At 43.6% G+C, this 16,513-nt stretch overlaps 1 long non-coding RNA gene across 1 annotated transcript; it reads left to right on the top strand.

The window, feature by feature from the left end:
• Positions 1–713: 713 nt before the first annotated feature.
• LOC128084586 (uncharacterized) lies at positions 714–15,527 on the top strand. Its single transcript, XR_008208619.1, has 5 exons — positions 714–742; positions 1,423–6,754; positions 7,975–8,056; positions 10,760–10,912; positions 14,440–15,527. It is a non-coding gene; the product is annotated as an uncharacterized LOC128084586 (long non-coding RNA).
• The last annotated feature ends 986 nt before the right edge of the window (positions 15,528–16,513 follow it).

The following is a 16,513-nucleotide window of genomic DNA, read 5'->3' as shown; positions in this document are numbered from 1 at the left end:
TTCAGTGTATTTTTTTCATTTTTATCCTTCAAGTAGCTCGATGCACAGTGGTCATATTGCATTATCTTTGAGGGATCTTTCTGTCATACTGATGATCATCACCAAGTCCTTTCTTCCATGGGGTTTTTACAGGAGGAGAGACTAGCAGAAGTACTAGAAGGAAATAAGCCTGAGGATCACAGAGGATGCTTACTTGAAAACTACTAAAGCCATCGTAGAAATCACCTGTGTACCTTAATTTGTTGGTCCCTTTTCTTTTGTTTTTCTTTTGTTTTTCTTAGCAGCTAACAGTAGTAGTGCGAGGTAAGTTTGGCCTACTACCTAATGTCCTACAGTAATGGGACAAGGATCAGAAAACCCCTGTTTCAGAAGAGAAAGTAACAGTTTGTTGCTTACTTGTCTACTTGTTAAAGAAATGATCTGAAAGCATGTAGGATTAACTTACTACAGTACCGAGATAACTTCTAAAATATAAGAACAGCTTGGAGCTCTATAATCTGTTATGGTTTCTGAAGTGCTGGTTTTCATTTCCTCAGGAAAGGAAGATGTAAGGACAGCAGGACAGTGATAACACTTGCTAATCTGAAACAACTCGTGGGAATCTGAAGTATGCAGCCTTTTAGGCAGTTTGCCTAAATGCAATTGTATATGTCTTAGTAAAGAAGGAAAATGAAGTCTAGTAAGAGACCAGGATGCTGTATCAGAGCAAAGCAGCAGATAAGGTACTTCTTGAAATACAAAAGTAAGTATTGAGTAGATTCTGTTTGAAGTGCTGTGGGCATGCTTGAACATACTTCAGATCAAGCCTTAGATCTCCTGAAAACACCTTCCATTTCGTGGTTCTGAATGTTGGGTTTTCTATTTTTTTTAATTATTTTCTTAGTAAGAATGCCTGTGAAAATGCACCTTGTAATAGTCTCAGAGAAGTAGTATCTCCAATAGATCATGTGTTCAAAATGGAGCTCATAGCCAACCCTCTGCTCTGGAATACCATTTTCCACAGTACTCCACTGCTGGTGGATTTTAATACAAAACAACCAATGAGCCCATGAAAATGAATGTAAAACTGTGATTTAAAGCTATATGAAGCTAAACTTGGATGTCAGTTGAGATTCAATGCATCTGCATATACATCTCATGACACAGAAGCGTTATCCCCACCAGTTGTTTGACCAAGCAATAATGATTATGTCCCTTTTAACCATTCCCATTTAATGTATGTTTCTCTGCAGTCAATTGCAGAAAAACCTCCTGCAGCTCGTTTTCAGGCTGTAGGAAGTACTGAAGAAACGGTGTTGATGGGGCAGATGTTTCCATACCAGCCTCTGTTAGAGCCCAGTTGTTACAAATGGGAACTGCTCACTCTTTGCAGAGCAGATCAGCTGACCTTCACTAGTACTGACTGTCATCTCGGTTCTTTAGGAAACGTTACTGGGATTTGCTAAGCAGAAATCAATTCTTCAGCTCTCCCAGATCAGTCTGGAATTGCCTGTTCCCTACCCCTGGGAAGCAGAATGAGCAACAGTGTTTCATCAGAGCCTAGAAGAACTTGAAGAGATGCGGGATTTCCAGAAGGAAGGCAGGAGATTCTGCATTTCTATTCACAGTCAAGCACCAGACAAAAATTTCCCTGCATCTGGATCAAGATGCAGGCGGAGATCTTATCACTCTACAACTACCTGAAGGGAGGTTGTGGTGAGGTGGGGGTTGGCCTCTTCTCCCACGTAACTAGTGATAAGATGAGAGGGAACGGCCTCCAGTTGTGCCAGGGGAGATTCAGGCTGGAAGTTGGAAGAACTTCTCCCAAAGAGCGGCCAGGTGCTGCAATGGGCTGCGCAGGGAGTGTGGAGTCACCATCCCTGGAGGTGTTCAAGAAACGTTTAGATGTTGTACTGAAGGATGTGGGTTAGTGGGGAATATTGGTGAGAGGTGGACAGGTTGGACAGGGCCTTACCTCCTAAGGTCTTGGCAGATGCCTTTTATTTAACTCCAGCTTAAAAGTTCTGTAGTTTGCGTTTGCCACATTCTCCCGTTACTATGTTGAGCTGTTTGGAAAGAATCTTAAGTTCTCATTAGAATAAGAAAATATTTAAATCTGCAGCTGTTATCAGGCACTCAGACAGAAGTAGCTCTTTGAAAGAAATATTTTGAACATGCCTTGACAAATGCAAACCTGCTTGCTGTATGTATGAAAGAGTTCATTGTGTGCTCGAGGCATATAATAAGGCAAAAACAAGTATTTTGTGTAGCCTAGAAGAAAAATCCTAACTATGCTGTGGTGGGCCAGCCTATCTACAGTACTTGAATTTTCAGTTTGGTGGATGTCCTGTATACTCTGAAAAAGATTGCACAAACAGTAAGGAAAAGAACAACCTTGACTTTCCACGCGTTCTGGGCTGTAGAGTAAGCACTTCCAGGACATAGCTTGTAATCTTCTGTCCAGCCTGGCTTTTCTGCACAAATCTGTGGTTTCGGAGTCCTTGTGAGTGACGTAGACCCGTCTGGTGACCTGCTGGTATCTGAGCTCTTCCAGGGCTTTGTGTGTCTGCCTCTAGAGGGCTCACTCTTTCCTTTGGCCATTGCGAAACCAGGGGCATAGAAGATACGTGACGCTGCTCTGCACCGGGAGCTGCGCGAGGGAGCCCGCGGCGCGCCGTCGTTCCCATCGTATTGCAGATACCGCTGGAAAGCTGAGCCAGAAAAAAATTCTTTGCACTGTAACGCCTTCTTTCCAACTGCACATCTTTTCAGAAGTTGCAGTGATTCTGACACCAATTCTGTGTTTTGTTTCCTTGCTGGCTAAAATTCAAGTAGTTGGTCCAGGCTGGGATGCAGCCTGTCCTGCACCATGGCCAACAGCAGTAATCTGGGGAGAGTGCAAAAAGCCAGGAGAGAAGTAATTCGCACAGGGGGTGGGGTGAAACAACAGTGTGTTAGAATAATGTTCTTCTTTGCATCTCTTAGATGAGATTTAAAAAAAAAAAGTCATTGTGTTTCTCCTTATATGAAATATAAAAGATATCTGTGTGTGTGTGCTTATCAGCCTAAGAGACCTTTCTTTTAGTTGAATACAAAAGCAAGTTCTGGTGTCAGCATAGGGAAAGAAAAACAACAGCGCAACAATGGAACAGAAGACACTTCAAGCTTTCTGTATAATTAATTACAGTAATTTAAAAATCTTGTGCAAAGTCTGTGCTTGAAGAAGTTCTAAGTTGCAATTAAGCCAAGCTGCTAATGATGGATTTAATTGTTGGGTTACATACAGGCACAGGTGACACAAGTCGGGCCGCTGACATCAGAGGTTTCACCTAATTGCTTTCTGTTGATGCTTCTGATTCCACACAGCTGTTCCAGCAGCTGGAATGACCGGCAGGAGGTGAAGCCTGGATGACCATCAAGAGTTTGCCCTGGCAAACTAAACTGTCCAACTGCCGCGGGGCTTTAGAGGTACCACGTCCTTACTCTGCCTCTCCAGAGCTTCTGGGGGACGCTGCTTCTTTTGTACCACCCCCGCTGAGCCCCCAATACCAAGGGACTTGAGACGGGAGAAAGAATTGGATGCTGAGGTGGCTCTGCAAAGTGTTCCTTTCTGTAATGGCAGCCAGGTGAAATCTCACATTTCTGAAGAAATGAAATGCAGTTGAGGCGAAGGTCGCATTCAGCAGTGTCGTCAGGCTTTGTGGTATTGGTGAGCCTGCTTTTAAAAATAAAAGTGGATCCTTTCTTCTTCTCTCTGTTCCATCTTTCAGAGGACTTTCTTCTCCAAAATATTAGAAATGTTGCATCATACATGGAAGGACCTTTCTTTTACTGCAGTCTAAGACTGAATGCCTTGACTGATAAAAAGATACCAAGATAAACATCCAATCTTGGACATTTACTATTAAGGTTACATTTAAAGTCTGAATACAGAGTGTGTGGAAGCTTGCAGCCTTCCTGCTGCACAGGGCAGTGTGTAAATACCGGGGGATCTTGAGGAGAGCATTTATGTTCTTATTTTTGGATTGACATTAAAAGCTTTGAAGAATAATTTCATCTAAATTTATTTTTGCGCTATGTTCTTTCTCATTTTAGCACTGAAAAGGTTGTTTCTGTCTTAATTGTAGCATCTCCGTTTTGTATTCTAGTTTTGTCTGCTTTCTGAAGTGTAGGAATTAGGGATCTGTACTCTTGGTCTTAAACCTCTTTGTAACTTCTAGCTGTTATTTGTTCATTTATGTATTTGGTAGTGCTAGATAGAGATGAGAAAGTGGCTAGCTTTTGCAGAGCAAGAGAGGATCCAGCAATTTTGCATCTTTTAAGTAGTTTAAGGAAAGGCTGATGGATAAATCCCGGCAGAAATACTTATGAAAGCTGTTCATTTCTTCCCTCCTCACTTCTTGTAATAATATTTTGCAAAGGCTCGCCTTTCCCCTCAGAAAACTGTCTTTCTAGTATTTTCTTGTTAATGAAATTTTAAGTCAATGAGCTGGTTCCCAAATAGTAATAGACCAAACCAGGATGTGCATTAGCAGGCTAATGGCAGCCACCCTCCCTTGCTGAAGGCAGTGTGTCTCATGGCAGTCATCTAGGAGTTGGCTGCATCGCTCGGAGCACTTAATGTTGGCTCTGCTAAAGCACTTCTTGTCCTCCCATCATCTCCTTTGGGAAACTTCTCTGTTGACTAATAGATCCCACTTGTCAGGAAGCCTTTCCTGTTCTTCAGTCTTACTGACCTCAGTTCCAATACATCTAACTGTAATTTCTTTAACTACTCTTTAATGAAATATTAATAAAGAGAGGCAAAAAGCCATCACATTTATATTCATATAAAAAATGGAAACTAATCTGTAGTTTGGTCTTCACTGTAAGACTTGCAGAACTAACTGTTCAACAATAGTAGTTAAACGCTGCCTGCACACGTTTCAGGCTGATAGTGGCAGGACCTGAAGTTGGCTTGCATAAATCCAGCTATAAGTAAAACTACTGGGACTTGGAATCTGTCAGGACCGGTGTGTGTGTGTGTGTGCCTGCGACGTGCAAAAGCTGGCAGCTGCTGAAAGCAAAGCTGACCTTCCGGCGGCTCCTGGGACGTTTGCGAGGTTGCGCAGTGCTGGTTGAGATGCTGTGGGCAAACCAGAGCCCTGGGGTGGGAGGGGAACCACCGGGGCTGCGTTCAGTGAGGAGGATGGTGCCGGTGTGGCCGCAGCCTGCGTAGCTCCATGCGGTGCAGTGGAAGCTGCTTGCAGCCATCATTGCCACCAAAAGAGGCTGGTGTGCAGGAAGCAGCTGGGAGAGGTTTGCACAAGGACTTGTTGTTTGGTTGCTCACATTATATCAGTGTTTGGGCTATTGAAAGGGATTTGGCCTTTGGGTCTCGCTTGCATCTCAATTTATTTTTGCCCATTCTCAGTTCTCTTTGTGAATGCCAATTTTCTGAGTCACTCAGAATGATTCCTGCCTTCATTAGGGATTCCTTCCAGCTTCCCTTTAACTGCCTGTAGGCTGCTGCCTGCCCCTGCCTCCCTCTGTGCACTTGGCGGTATGGATTTAGCTCTTAGTATTCTGTAACTCATCTCCTGCAGCTCAAGCAGCTGAATACCTTCATCCACGTGAAACTGTACTGTACCTTTGGCTCTGCACAATTTGCATTCTTCACCTGCCCTATTCTGTGCCATCCCTTCAGCTTCTGGCATTTAAGGTGTGGTATGAGGCTGTAGTTTATTTCAGGCCTACAGTAGCTGTGCTTGAGGCTATTCAAATGAAATGGTTAAACCAGGAAACTGAGCATCCGGGAACCTTTAATCTCTTTCTGTTACACTGTGTCCTTCTGTGTCATCCTGGATAAACCCATTTTACCTACCGCTGTCCTTATTTCTGTGACATTCGTTAGAGTTTAAATTGCCTGTGATATCTACACCACACAAACAGGGCTGCTTTTTTAGAAGCCTAAATTAAAAGATGCAATGTAAATAAGAGTTAATCGTATGCTCTTTAATGGGTGCTCTTACATGACTTGCTGACCTCTGTGGTACTCAAAAACTTGTCTACACGAAATCAAAAAATCAATAAGGAAAATAACCTGGGATGGAGGATGGGGCTCTAATTGCAGCACTGAATGTCAATAGAGTAGATGTCTTAATGCTGGTTAATGACTGTCCATAATGGCATTCAAAAAATGTACATTTGCTGTCACTTTTTCAAAGTCCAGATGAGCTGCGTGGAGCTCTGCTAATGATGCGAATTATTTAAGTCTCATTTGTATGCAGTATGCTCCTGCTTTGAAAGTACTTTGCAGAATTCAAGCCAAATTCAGCCTTGCAGCTCCACTGAAGTCAATGCTTGTCTGTGCATCTGTTGATTGTTTTTCTTTCTTCCTTTTTTTTTCTCTTCCTTTTAAGAGTTATTTTCTTGTTGCACTGATTTTATTTTCTTAAAGGTATTTTCTGCAACGGGTTTGTAGTCACTTCTCCCCTCCCCAGTAAAGTAGCTGTAAGTACAAATGCAGTTCTATTGATTCTCCCATCTCCTTCGTAAGCCCTACAAATGAGGACAAGCTATGCAGAAAATAGTGTTTTGTGTTCTTTCCTTTATACTACTTTGCACCTCCTAGGCACAGTTTTGGTGATGCATGGCACTTCTCCTAAAAAATGTCCTGCAAAGAATCTCTGCCTGCCATCTGATGTATCCAAGAAACTGAGTTCCTGTCTGTTGCCTATTTCTGGATTAACCCAACACGAACTGATGAAGGCCCTGGACTTGCACGATTCTGCAGGTTAGTTCTGCTCAGCCATAACAACGCAAGGATGCGCCTTGTGATGGCTGACAGCAACATGGTATGGGAGTCCGATCTGATATTTAGAATTAGCTGCTGGAAGGGAGGACAGGCATTCATAGTTAAGACGTATATTTTAGTATTTGACTTTATAATTGAAATATTCCTTTAATGTCGTTTTTAACTTGACCCAGCTATGTTTTTAACACACACACTGGGGGTGGTGGGGAAACATCATCTCTGATTATATCATTCACTCCTCCTGGGTAATGGGCAGGGGTGTGATTTTCATCTTACAGCATAGCCCTACAACTCTACTGCCTGCACACAGTAAGTGGGAGGAATGGAAAAGCTTCCTTTCTAAATGTACACATCACTAGAATGGGCAGTGATGTTTCTTGCCAGCTCTTAGATATTTGCTGGCAGCACCAATACAGGGATGAGTGTTGAGATGTGGGAATCGTGGGTTCGTTTCCAAGCTGTATGGAGGATGAATCTAGATGCCCTGCTGTCCTATGTTATATAACACTATTATAGTGTGTGGCTTCCCCTCTCCCTTCACTGCAGCACAGCTCTCCCAGCCTGTGCTCATCGCAGTGCACTTTACAACACGGCTCCTCCCCCCGAGCTGCCGGCCCATCCCTGCTGGCCCACATCTCTTCCCTTTCTCCTGCTGGGGCAGCCGTAATCCCCGCAGGAATGTGGCCCACGGCCTCGGGCATGTGACTCCGGAGAGCTTCTGATGGAGAATACAAAGCAGGAAAAAGCAATCCTGTGTCACCTAGCAGCGTAGGAAGGGAAGAGCTGAGCATCTGTGGGCTGTTCGATGTGCTGCTGTTTGATGTGTGTGGCTGTCCAGCCACATCATCAGACAGAAAAATAGAGGCTAGACTTTTCAGCTGCATGTCTTGTTTCCCTGTCCATTGTGTCTGCGTGATGTGTTCTCTGCCTGTGGTTTTAATAAACGTCTTTCTAAACTACTTTCTGCTTCAGCCCCCTTTGGCATAGCTCATTCCAACTCAGCTGCTTCAGTGTGCTAAGATGCTAAGTTAGTTATGTAGAAAAGGGGAAAAAAGAAAACTCCACCTAAAATATCTGAGGAAGCTGTGGCTGTATCTCTGTGAAGCTGCTGTACGCTACGAAATCCTCACCTGACACTGCACGAAGCACTGCCTCTTGGTCATACTAACACTTCCTCCTTTTTGCATTTATGTCTACAGAATGCGCTGAAGTATTTGCCAAGAGAATCCCAAACTACTGCTAGGACCCAAGCTTGTGTTGGATTCTAATAAGCCTGTCCAGGTAGGGTGTTGCTGTCTTGTACAGTGCCTCACAAATCTCAACGATTCCAAACAATTTCTGTGTGTGGAAACTGAGTTTTGTACTACGTCGTAAGCACCCATCTTAACCCTGCTAGAGCAGAGCAGCCCTTTTTCTAGCAGAAACCAGAGCTGTTGCTGATTAACGTCTTGCTGAAAACGAAGTCTTTGCCATCTGTTCCGCCCCCTCACTACGAACGCCACTCTCATTATGTTGATTATGTAATTAAAAATGAAAATATATTTTGGTAGAGTGCTGCATAAGCATCTGTGCTTATTCTTCTGCCTCCTGCCCCACCTCATACAGAAGAGGAAAGACAACAATTGTTCCACTCGCCAGTGCTTTATGTTGAAGCTGTCGCGCTGGCAGCCAGACCGGAGCACGTCATGGGAGCAGCCCCTTGAGCCCTGCTGGGTCTGAGCTGCGGCTCCTTCGGAAACCCCAGCTATTGGGTTCATGAGAAATCTGTGGCAGGAAGCTGACCCTTAAACTGAGGCTCCTTTAAGTTCTTGTGATGGGTTAACTTGAATCCAGAACATGAAAAGTGAACAGAAAGAGGCCTGGCTACTTTATAAGTGATGGTGTGACCTCTGAGATTAGCGGGGCTGCTCACGTTACAAATATGGCCTGTCTATCTAAGGATGGAGGAAGAGAAAGAGAGGAGGGGTAGCCTTCTTGTAAGTGGGTTAGAGCAATTACTGAGCTCTCTTACCGCGAATGAAGTTGTTAGTGTGACTCACGTTCCCTTTTATTCCTCTTGCTGCCAAGTTTTAAGCAGTAACCAGACAGGGAAGAAAAAAAAAAGAGAAAAGCAACAATGGAGAAGAGTTGAACTGAAACAACCCCTCATTCAGGGTATTGTTTGACATTTTAGTTCTGATTGTACATAGAGATAAAGGACCTATAAATATCCTGTCTGCTGAAATTCCTTATAGCAACATCGCCTGTCAGCTGAACAAACAGGGTAGGTTCTCTAAATGCTACCTAATTACACGTGTAAATGCAAATTGCCGATACCTCCCTGCACGGCATGGAGTGAAGACCCGTTAATCTCCCGTTTCACTGAGAGATGCCCCAGTCCCAGGAGAGCAAATGGCGCACAGCTGTTAGTGCTGAATCGGTGCAAGATCCGAGACCAGACTGAGCCAGGCAAGGAGATGTTTATCTGGCTGGTGAGCGCAGATGAAAGCCTCTTCTGATGCTTCTGAAAGTATCTCAGCATTTAGTTCTGTTTAACAAATGGCTGGAAGCTTTTCTACTCTGCTTCAGAGCTTTTAATGAAGCATTGTGATTCCCATTGTGGTCGATTGTTTGACAGTTTTATTATTACTGGTACGCATTGCGTTTTTTAATGTTTGACAGCTGGAGAAAGAAGTATTTTGTGCATTCAAATTTTTAGTACAAAGCTGCTGTTTTCTATTCTGCCTTTGCCTTTGTCTCATTGCTGATGCAAATCAATGAAAGACAGAACTGATGAAATTACATCTGTTTACTTTTCACTTGATAATAATGAGACACAGCCAGCCCTTTGTAAAAGACAGAAATGGGGGATGTGAATGTTTCTACAGTATTTCTATAAGGTGTTTTTTTTTTTTTTCTTACGATATAAAGACATTTATTTGTTTCTTATGTCTTGATTTATAAGATAATGTGCACTTCCTACTGTGTGTGGAATAAGAATGGAGCAATGAATGACAGCAATGGATTCCAATTGAAAATCTCTTAGCTTGTTACTTTTATCAATTCAACAACACAAATGATCGCAGCACACTGCAAAACAAACACCAAGATAGTTCTGTGCTTTACAGTAGGACTGCCTCTGATCACTGCTGTACATTTGTGTACAGCTACACAAACAAATCCAGTTGGCTGGCTTTGGCTTTATACACACGTGATTGTTGCGAGGCCCCAGCTTTGGTACACTGGTACGATATTGGAAAGAAACAAGCTGCAGAAATCAGATACCCATGGTCGTTTTGGTGAGTAATGTGCGTGTCTTGTGGATTGTGTAATGCATTTTCTGGGGGGGGGTTTGAATGCTTGCCCTTAGGAAGGAGGCCTGCATTTGTCTGCCTGACTTGTGCAGCATGCTCGTGTTTTTGCATGTACATTTCTAGGTGTTCATAGCTGCAACAGAAAGGTTTTGGGAGAGGTAAAAGGCAGAAAAAGGAGAGGAAGATGAGCAGAAGGGAGGTGGTAAGGGAGGCACTTACACAACTGCTCTCCTGATGACTGTTTCCTGTGTTTTGGCCAGAAAGGAGAAAAGCGCATCAAAGGATGGTAAAGCCAACAGAGGTGTCTGAAGGCTTCTCAGCAGTGGAGCCAAATTTCCCTGCTTCACAGGCAAAGCGAGACTCAAGAGTGCTATCACATGGCTGAGCCAAACCCAATGAATTGCGAGTATCAAAAAGGACAGCCCTACTGCTCTCTTTTTGTGCAGGTCTGCTGCTTGTCTGACCCTTTGATGAGTATATGCAGCTCAATAAATTTAAGAAAATGAATTCAGCAGAAAAACAGTGAAGCTATCAGCCACGGAAGGGAGGAGGGGCAGACTCTTGCGAGAGTCAAAACTGGAGCTGCAGTGGTAGGGAGAGGTATGGATATCAGATTTTTGCTGCAGATTTGGGGTGTGCTGGAGGATGTCTTGCTGCTACCCTACCCCTAACCTTCCTCTTCATCTCCTAGATGGTGCCTTCTCTCAGAAGAGGACGCCCTGGATACGGAATGATTAAGAAGGATGCCTGGACAGGTGAAGGGAGCTGGCGGTGGCAGTGCGCACGGCAGATGAGGGAGCGAATTGCTGCAGGACTGCAGGAGCCCAGGAGGATCTTGCCAAGGGTAAGAGTAGTGGAAGAACTGAGGAGGAAAGAGGATGCGTTCAAAGTGACTGCAGAAAGCTGCTACAACAAGCACTGAGAAAACACTGGAATACAGAGCAATGGTCCCATTTTGCCAATCTAGCTCTTAAAGGGTTATGCTAATGTATCCAGGTAGCGGTTCCTGAAGGAAGAGTCCTGTACATCTCCCTTATTTAGGCATACATTTGTCCAAATTGGGTTTTGACAAGAGGACAGCAGCTGGATTTTCATTATCTGAGACAAGCAATGATATTAGCTGTTCAGAGTTCATGATGGAAATGTATCTGCATGCTGGCGTGCATCCAGCTGCACTTCACAAAGGTAAATGGGACACGAGAGTGGTGCACTGCTCCCTTTTAATCCATTTGCTGTAGAAGGGGGTACTTTGCCTCTCTGCAGGAAGGCTGGCAGAACTAGTGTGCTAATGAACACACATTTCTTGCTGCAGCATATGAGCTCCCCAGATTCATAAACCCAAGCAATTTATAGACGAATTACAATATCCACACACACTTTGTTGATGTCTGGTGTGAGAGGCATAGGCCAAAGTGTCAGGGCATCTGCTATCTGCTCTCCTGCACATACTGCTTGGCAGAGCACAATCCCTTAGTCTTTCTCCACTTCCATTAATTGTACCTTCAAAATCAGATGCAGTGTCATCCTACAGATGTTTTGCCATGTCCTTCCAAGAGCAACGTTCTTTCCTGCTCTCTCTTTTTCCCTTTCCTTCTTCTTCCTTTTTTTCCTTTTCTTTCTTTTTTTTTTTTTTCCTTTTTCTTTTAAGCAGCCCTTATTGTCAAATAATCAGAAATACTTTTCATTGCTGCTGGTCTTTTTGTCAAAAGATTCCCAGGCCAAAGGTTCACTTTGGTTCTGTTAATGACAGTGGGAAATGAGACATCATATCAAAATGTTGGTAGAGATGAAGGGCACTGGTGGATCCCCACAACAGTTCTGTGTCACCTGTACAAGACCCATAGGCTCTGTAGCGTAGTAAGATAACGTAGCACGTGATTGCAATGGATGTATTGCACTTATGGAAGGCACCTTATCATGGGGCTCCACATATCTCAAGTAATAACTGCTGATGTCAGGTAAGACAACAGTAATGGGAGCAGATAATTTTCCCATTGTTAAAACGCTACAAATGTCTTAATTACATGAAATTTAGCTAGATCTGGTGCTGGTGGCTGGAAGGAACATCCTTCTGAGGTTCAGCCTTTCTCTTGGTCTGAACAGAGCTATTTAAAGAAGTAAGAATTATATGTAATTATTACCCATCTTGAGTTTCCAGGCAGCAAGGTTACCACATGAAACTGCCGTTCAGATGTTCTCATTTGTCCCAGGAAGCTTGAACAAAGATCTATAATCTGCTCTGAACTTAACGAGCTTCCTTCAGCGGTGAAGCCCCTTGAGGCACACGAGCTGTCTTCTGCACAGTTGTACAGCTACCTAACACAGCGCTCACTCCCTTATGGATGTAGCAGACAACTTGCGTTTGGCCCCTACCCCACGTTCCTGTCAGTCACAGGCTAAGTTCTAGCCACATTGCAAGAGCGTCCTAAACCAGTCTGCAATTTCTATTTCCTTGCCAAAGATCTTATCAGCTGCGGGTGCAAGTTGCACCAGAAAGGTTGCTGGTGTTGAAAAATGTGCACTCTTCTGTTCTGCAGCTCTGCCTTGTCAGGCTGGGTTAACTCACCCAAAAGAGCCGGACTGAGCTGTCCTGTGAGAAAGATCACGCAGCAAGGCAACACTGTTCTGATCATTGGGCACTTGCAGATTATTGTTCTTAGGAGCAGGCTGTACTTTTGCCATCATCATGTCAGGCTCTGAACTGCATTTCTGCAGAAGTTCATGCTTTGTATTCCTATGTTTGCAAAAATGACAAATTGAGAGTAAAAATTTATTCAAATTAATTGCTATTTATATATTTACAGGAGAAAAAAAAAAAGTATGCCAGGAATCCAATGACCCTGTGAGAGATGGGGTGTGGATTGGGCCCCAAAAGCTGCTGATCTCAGTCCCCTGATACTATCATGAAAACTTTCCATCTACAGCAACAGATGCCACAGGGGGTTTATATTTGGATATTATTAATTCCTTCCTTAGGAGTGTTTATTAACAAATGCTTGCAAGTTGTGTGATGTGGTGTGGTGTAAACAGGAAGCACTCCAAGGTATTGCGTTGCCCATGTAATGCAACACATATTCCAACAGCTTGGCTTTTTTTTCAAAATACTCTCCTGTCTGCACAGCTCATTTCTGCTATAGACGTGCAAAGCTGCAGAAGAGCCAATTGTCTTAAAAATGAATGTTGATTTGCTAGATCGGGAACCGACGTCTGCAACTTATATCCCACCTTGAAAGTTATGCAGTACAGACTCTTTGGGTGCTCTGATCAGTGGATTGAAAAAAGCACAAGAGAAGAGGCTGCCACCTTTCCTGCAGCACAGTGCTGCAGATTGCCCTGCAGGTATTGCAGCACCTCTCAGCCCCAAACCTGGGGCAGTGCCTCTTCTGCCACTGTGCCAGCAGGCTGGGCTCTGACTCGTGCAGGGAAATAGCTGTTCATTTCCAGTCAGCTCTTGTTGTCTGCCAAGAGCAGCAATGGGAAAGCTAAGAGTGTCCGTTCATAAGTGGAAACTTTATAATCAGAATAATGGTGCTGAGGCCTCCAAGCTGTCTCATAAAGGCTCCATGCTCTTGTTGTGTGATGTACCAGTGTTGTCTGTGTTCTGAGTCCTTGTAGCTTTTATATCAGCATCTCAGAATCCCATTGGCACAGTTTCCTATGCCTTGTTCAGCCAGTGCTATGTGCAACAGGAGCAGACAGTGGGGAATTACACTTGTGCCACCACAAAATCACTGTGTGCGTGGTTGTTATAAGTGGTAAGAACATCACCTGAAACGAAGTTCTAGGGGCTCTGTTTTGAAGGTTTGGTGTCATTTCTCAGACTGGTTCTCAGTGAAGGTGCTTCTGTGTCTGCCCCAAGTGCAGATGCAACTGGGCTAATATCAGGACTGATGCTTTCTCCTCTATCCTCACATCAGTCAACCTCTTCATCACGTATACTCCCTTGATTTCTTAACTATGAGCGAGAAAGAACGAAAATGAAATGGCTGCAATAAAACCACACAAAACCCCAATAATCCTGTGTCTACATGCTCTAACTTCTGCCTTTATTGGAGGCATGCCTTGTCCAGCATGAAGCTGAACTGAGGGTGAGTGGAGGAAACAGACGGCGTATTTTAGTATTTGTAAATCGTGAGCCTTGTGAGGTTTTGTAAAGATCTTACTGCCTGATTTGTACGTTCATGTATTTGTCTAGCAACGGATGATATCAGAAACAGTGATCAGGAGGCTGATATTACACACTAAGTCTGTTCTGCAAAATCTCAATAGCCTTTTGGTGCATGGAGCTTTGGCACATGCAAACTGTGATTGCAGCGACATCCTCGTAAGTCTGTGCAAACACGGACTGCATGTGTTTTGTCACTCCTGTAGGACAACTTTGGTTCAGTATTTGCATCATCCACAGCTTGTTTACAGAATTTGAAGTCTTGAACAAAGTGAAGCTAGCTGATGAGGAGAAGCTGGTTTTCAAAAGGTACGAGCTCCAGGTAAGTGAGGACAAGTGAAGCACACAACAATACAGAAATCACTCGGTTTTACTGCAGCCAACTGAGACGGAGTGTGCTTTGGAGCTGGGAAATTTCCATTCCTGAAGTGCGGGACGGTGCCTGGATACTGCTGCAACTGCAGCTGAGAAATAAAAGCAACTCAATCTTACATAGCAGCAAAATGTCAGTACATTAATTAAAATTGATAGAGTTTTATAAGATTTTAAGGTTGCTGTAAAATTGATTCCTTCTAGAATATTTAGAAAATAACTGTAAATGACTTTTATAGAAATTAAGAGTGTTAAAAGGACTTGAAATTGCACCTAGGCTTTCAAGCTGTATCCTATTTGTGGACATCAGATCTGACAAGAACGTGACACTACATCCCCTACAACAGTGACAATGTGACAGTGGCAGAACGATATGCAGTGTGAGATCAAGGTTGTTACGGACAGTGTAGTTCTGCAGCTAATAAATGTTCTTGCTCTCTGTGGCATGTTCAAAACAAATATAGCTATCTGTTTACCACTTTTAAGTCCATAATCTATAAACCACCATAAGCTTCCTGTAAAGTCAGTCAGAATGCTGAGCAGGGAAGAAACAAATACTGGGGGCAAAAAAAAGTGAGTTCGTTTTGGCATCAAACTGCCCTGCTCTTTGGGCAAGACACTGCTTTTAACTTCCCAACGGCATAAAATTACAGAGATTCTCATTTACATTGAGGTCACTTTACATTGCTGAAGCAGCGGATGACATTTAAATGAAAATCTGTCCCATGGGCTTTCAGCTATATGTCACTGGTTAAATCAGGCCCAGGTAGGTTCAGACTAGAAGTTATTAGCATCTGATGCTCTTTATGAATCTTAGGATGGTTCCCAGCGGATCAGAGCTCATATCTGAGCAATTTAAGTTTGTGTCACATTCATCACCATGGTTCCTGATTGCCTTAGAAGTTAAAATACATCTTTATAAAACGCCTTACATGTCTTAGTTCTTTTTCTTTTCCTCCACGCAGAGGCTTGAAGTCTCTTTAAATAACGCTGGGAAAATTGCTTTCTGCACTGAATGTCTGTGTTTGGTTTGGATGATGGGTGGGTCAGGGTCACCCCAAAGTACTGTGAACACAAACTATGTGCTTCTGCAGCAGATGCCACCAGAGCTGTGCCTCCAATGTCCCCACACAAATAATGCAACTAAAGTGGTGATGATTTCAGGAGAGGTAGTTTTAATTTTAGCAGAAAAAAATGAAATCTCCAATAACCAACATTGTAGGGCAGCTGTGTGCTGTTCTTTTTCTAAGCCTGATTATGCTGTTCCCAGGAGCAGTGGGGCTCTCATAGTGTGTCCAAACCGCGGCACGTTTAACCTCTCCTACGGTAAGGCTTACCGTTTCCTAATACAGCCTTCAAACACAAGGCCGTGCTTCTGGCTGGAAGAATCTTCTCATTGCTGGTTTTATTTCTACTGGATGCATGGAACCATTCTTTCCTCTCTGCTTTTCATTATCTGCTATCATTTTGTGATACCAGTGTCCCCAACATAACCCAATATTTTGACCATCAAACTAATAACGTCCTTAAAACTCATTTACGTTCTTTCTAGAATTGATACTTTAATGTCACCTCGTTAAAGTAGAAGACACAGCAAGTGTGGGTAATGGCAGTGTATTTAAAGGGGCTGAAAAGCAATTGGTAGCATTTGTATCGTCCTGCTGAATTCAATAACTGTACTGCTTCACTGAAAGGCTTACATGGCCTTCTGTCACAAGAGAGATTGTTGGCAAAGCACACCATAGCTTTCTGACCTCTCATTTGGCTCTAACTGGATTAAACACATATGGGACTGCAGCATTCACAGGAGTTGAGGGATCTCCCACGCTTCCTGGTCTGCCCGCTTGGTTTCCTTTTCTGTTCTGCCACACCTCAGCGCAGGCAGGAATGTCGTCCAGATGCAGCAGC

The sequence above is a fragment of the Tympanuchus pallidicinctus genome, unplaced genomic scaffold (genome assembly GCF_026119805.1).
Source record: "Tympanuchus pallidicinctus isolate F22 unplaced genomic scaffold, pur_lepc_1.0 scaffold28, whole genome shotgun sequence".
In the NCBI taxonomy this organism is placed as follows: Eukaryota; Metazoa; Chordata; class Aves; order Galliformes; family Phasianidae; genus Tympanuchus; species Tympanuchus pallidicinctus.
The sequence above is the reverse complement of the archived record's forward strand: the minus strand, read 5'-3'. Positions and strand labels throughout refer to the sequence as shown.